Source organism: Schistocerca serialis, unplaced genomic scaffold (assembly GCF_023864345.2).
Source record: "Schistocerca serialis cubense isolate TAMUIC-IGC-003099 unplaced genomic scaffold, iqSchSeri2.2 HiC_scaffold_1106, whole genome shotgun sequence".
Classification (NCBI taxonomy): domain Eukaryota; kingdom Metazoa; phylum Arthropoda; class Insecta; order Orthoptera; family Acrididae; genus Schistocerca; species Schistocerca serialis.
Window position 1 is genome coordinate 7,501 of NW_026047300.1, and position 5,000 is coordinate 12,500.

Sequence of the window (5,000 nt, forward strand, 5' to 3'; positions counted from 1 at the left end):
CGGTGAACCAACAGCGTGGGACACAAATCCAACTACGAGCTTTTTAACCGCAACAACTTTAATATACGCTATTGGAGCTGGAATTACCGCGGCTGCTGGCACCAGACTTGCCCTCCAATAGATACTCGTTAAAGGATTTAAAGTGTACTCATTCCGATTACGGGGCCTCGGATGAGTCCCGTATCGTTATTTTTCGTCACTACCTCCCCGTGCCGGGAGTGGGTAATTTGCGCGCCTGCTGCCTTCCTTGGATGTGGTAGCCGTTTCTCAGGCTCCCTCTCCGGAATCGAACCCTGATTCCCCGTTACCCGTTACAACCATGGTAGGCGCAGAACCTACCATCGACAGTTGATAAGGCAGACATTTGAAAGATGCGTCGCCGGTACGAGGACCGTGCGATCAGCCCTAAGTTATTCAGAGTCACCAAGGCAAACGGACCGGACGAGCCGACCGATTGGTTTTGATCTAATAAAAGCGTCCCTTCCATCTCTGGTCGGGACTCTGTTTGCATGTATTAGCTCTAGAATTACCACAGTTATCCAAGTAACGTGGGTACGATCTAAGGAACCATAACTGATTTAATGAGCCATTCGCGGTTTCACCTTAATGCGGCTTGTACTGAGACATGCATGGCTTAATCTTTGAGACAAGCATATGACTACTGGCAGGATCAACCAGGGAGCTGCGTCAACTAGAGCTGAGCAGCCGGCCGCCCGGGAGTGTGTCCCGGGGGCCCGCGCGAACACGCAAGCGTCCGCTCAATTATTCTGCAAACAGGAGGAGGCTGAGCTCCCCTGCACAACACACCTCGAAACCCTCTCAGGTCCCGGCGGCGCGCAGCGCCGTCCTAAGTACTTGGTCGGGTTCGAGAGAGGCGCAATCGCCCGGAGTTAGGCGAGTAGACGCTTTAGGTGCGACCACCCGTGCTCCCAACTGAGCTTGCCGCTGCCGACAGAGGCCCGGGAGCGTGCTGTCGTGGCATTGCCGGCGGGAGACAACACGCGCCACCTACGGTGACCGGCAGCTCCAACGCCAGCGCCACAGAAGGACAAAAGCCCTACTTGGGTGCCGAAGCGAACTCTCCCAGCACAGCGCACGCGCCAACACGTCCGCACAGCTGCGATACAAACCACCTGCGAGAACCGCTGGGGCGACCGAGCAGCAGACGGCGTCGCGGCGCCGAGCGCCGGGCGGCGGCGCATCCTCAGCGCACAAAGTCCTCAATCGGACCAGCACACTGCAGATGGCCACCGCGCTTCGCACCGGGCCCGCGAGGACCTACTTTGGCCGCAAGGCGCCGCGAGCAGGGGGCGCCGGCGCGCAGCTGCGCCGCCTGCCGCGTCCGTCGGCCGGCGCGCCTGCCACCGGCCGCCCCCACCAGCCGGCTGTAGCGCGTGCGCCCACGCACCGCGCTGCCAGCACGCCGGGCGGCCCCCCCTCACCGGCCGGGGACGGTCCCACCCAGCCACCGCCGCGTATCGCCTCACACCCAGATCCCCTTTCACGTTCGTGGGCATGGTGGGTCCCCTTTCACGTTCGTGGGCATGGTGGGTATCCCTGAAACAACCGGTTAATAGCTCGACCGATCGTCGCCAACACTGATTCACCTCTAGCGAGAACAACCGCACCACAACGGGTTACCGGTTGTTCATTTGCGTAACGTCACCAGCAAACGTACACGTCCATCGCCATTTGCAACGAGTATTGCATGCCTGTGTCAGGTGTCACAACACACTACGTCTGCCCACATAGACGCAACAACATGTGCACGCCTAGAGAACACGTGGAAGGTAGACCCCGTACGTATGCGGTGTCCATTGCGCGAACGACTGTCAGCCCGCCTCTGCAGCATGTCGCAGATGTGGAACGCGGTGCAACATGCTATCACGGTGTGTGAGAAGAGACGACTACGTCCGAATACACGCTCCACTACATCAACAGACTGCTCATGCTGATCGCCATCCAGGGCGTCCGTTCCTCCCACACGTCTGTATGGCGTACCACACTGCAATCCAGCTCTTATAGGGAGACGACACGTAGCTGCGTGCACAATATTTGGACTGTATGGTCCGCCGTTGCTAGGCGCTGTCGTCATACGGTCACATGGGCCACGATGTATCATTCAGTACATACGGAGCAATGTGCAGTACAGTTTGTGGGTTTTGCGTACATCGGCGGACAGGTGACAGGCCGTACCACAACGTAGGCTGAGTACGTCGGCATGCGAAGGGCATTGAACATGCAAACTTCTCACCGACCAGCTTGCGAAGGCAGGGGGGAAGGGGGGGGGGCATGTACGTCCTGCTGCTATCCACACTACAGTGTATAGCAGGAGCATGTGGAAAGTCAGCAACACCTGCAAGGTGTTTAACATGACGCGATACACAGGGGACCGGGCAGTGCGAGTAGCGAACTATATTGCGAGGGTTGCGGTTAGGCAACACTACACTACTTTAACGGGTTGCATAACAATTACAGAGCAGGTTCAGCGACAACGTGCGTCAGGTTAAGGCGCAATATAGTTTAGGTTACGGCGCACTTTAGGTTAGGTTAAGGCACATTATAGGTTAGGTTAAGGCACAACATGGGTTACGTTAAGGCACAACATGGGTTACGTTAAGGCACAACATGGGTTAGGTTAAGGCACAACATGGGTTAGGTTAAGGCACAACATGGGTTAGGTTAAGGCACAACATGGGTTAGGTTAAGGCACAACATGGGTTAGGTTAAGGCACAACATGGGTTAGGTTAAGGCACAACATGGGTTAGGTTAAGGCACACCATGGGTTAGGTTAAGGCACACCATGGGTTAGGTTAAGGCACACCATGGGTTAGGTTAAGGCACAACATGGGTTAGGTTAAGGCACAACATGGGTTAGGTTAAGGCACAACATGGGTTAGGTTAAGGCACAACATGGGTTAGGTTAAGGCACAACATGGGTTAGGTTAAGGCACAACATGGGTTAGGTTAAGGCACAACGTGGGTTAGGTTAAGGCACAACGTGGGTTAGGTTAAGGCACAACGTGGGTTAGGTTAAGGCACAACGTGGGTTAGGTTAAGGCACAACATGGGTTAGGTTAAGGCACAACATGGGTTAGGTTAAGGCACACCATGGGTTAGGTTAAGGCACAACATGGGTTAGGTTAAGGCACAACATGGGTTAGGTTAAGGCACAACATGGGTTAGGTTAAGGCACAACATGGGTTAGGTTAAGGCACAACATGGGTTAGGTTAAGGCACAACATGGGTTAGGTTAAGGCACAACATGGGTTAGGTTAAGGCACAACGTAGGTTAGGTTAAGGCACAACGTGGGTTAGGTTAAGGCACAACATGGGTTAGGTTAAGGCACAACATGGGTTAGGTTAAGGCACAACATGGGTTAGGTTAAGGCACAACATGGGTTAGGTTAAGGCACAACATGGGTTAGGTTAAGGCACAACATGGGTTAGGTTACGGCACAACATGGGTTACGTTACGGCACAACATGGGTTACGTTACGGCACAACATGGGTTACGTTACGGCACAACATGGGTTACGTTACGGCACAACATGGGTTACGTTACGGCACAACATGGGTTACGTTACGGCACAAATTAGGTTAGGTTACGGCACAAATTAGGTTAGGTTAAGGCACAAATTAGGTTAGGTTAAGGCACAAATTAGGTTAGGTTAAGGCACAAATTAGGTTAGGTTAAGGCACAAATTAGGTTAGGTTAAGGCACAAATTAGGTTAGGTTAAGGCACAAATTAGGTTAGGTTAAGGCACGATATAGGTTAGGTTAAGGCACGATATAGGTTAGGTTAAGGCACGATATAGGTTAGGTTAAGGCACGATATAGGTTAGGTTAAGGCACGATATAGGTTAGGTTAAGGCACGATATAGGTTAGGTTAAGGCACGATATAGGTTAGGTTAAGGCACGATATAGGTTAGGTTAAGGCACGATATAGGTTAGGTTAAGGTACGATATAGGTTAGGTTAAGGTACGATATAGGTTAGGTTAAGGTATGATATAGGTTAGGTTAAGGTACGATATAGGTTAGGTTAAGGTACGATATAGGTTAGGTTAAGGTACGATATAGGTTAGGTTAAGGTACGATATAGGTTAGGTTAAGGTACGATATAGGTTAGGTTAAGGTACGATATAGGTTAGGTTAAGGTACGATATAGGTTAGGTTAAGGTACGATATAGCGTAGGTTCAGATACACATTGTTGTAGGGAAAGGTGTATTGGGGGGGGGGGCGGCAGGTTCGTTGATAGTGATTATCGTAATTGGATGCCTGCGGTATTATCCGATTTGTCACGTCAGGATGCACTTTTGGCTCATGACAGGCGGCGCTCCGATTCCATGGTTGTGGCAGATCTGTGTCTTTCATTCCTGCCATTGTTTGTGTGCTGTGACAGGAGGCAGTATTGTGATGTTGGGTGCACCACTGTGTAGGACATGTGTGGGTGTTCGTGGCTTAGCTGAGCAATGTGCGGATGTCGGAAGGGTGGGATATTGTGTTTTCTGGGTGGACCTCCCGGTCTGGTAATGATAGTGTGGATTGTGTCATGTGGCGGAGAGGATGCACTGGATGTTCTTCCATGCTGGTGGTTAGATATTGTGTGTGATAAGAGAGTAGTGTGTGATAAGAGTGTCTGGCTGACGTGTGGTTCTCATTGTGTGCAGAGTCTTTCAGCATGTATAGGGACGGTTGTATATATTATCTGTATTCTGATGGCTCTGCATCTATTACTAATCAGTGCCGTGTATACGGTTACTCTAGTTCCAGTCGAAACTGTTCTATCTCTGTACATTAGTGACACTGCGGCTCCACTATGTTGCCGCCCCTGTCGGCCGTTTCCCCCAGTGTATGGCTAATGATTATCAGCAATCAGTCTATTAGTCAATACCGGTAGTGTGACGACGTCAAATGTCCGGGATGGGGGAAGCTACACCCTTCCCGTGGGTCAGGGCCTAGAAAGACTCTTCCCACGCAGGAGACTCGGACTGT

General features: G+C 51.8%; 1 non-coding gene across 1 annotated transcript in view; it reads right to left on the minus strand.

The window, feature by feature from the left end:
• The window catches only part of LOC126431668 (small subunit ribosomal RNA), a 1,909-nt gene extending 1,228 nt beyond the window's left edge, over positions 1–681 (minus strand). Inside the window, exon 1 of the ribosomal RNA XR_007577698.1 lies at positions 1–681. This exon is cut by the window's left edge and continues 1,228 nt beyond it. This is a non-coding gene — a ribosomal RNA (small subunit ribosomal RNA).
• Positions 682–5,000: the final 4,319 nt, after the last annotated feature.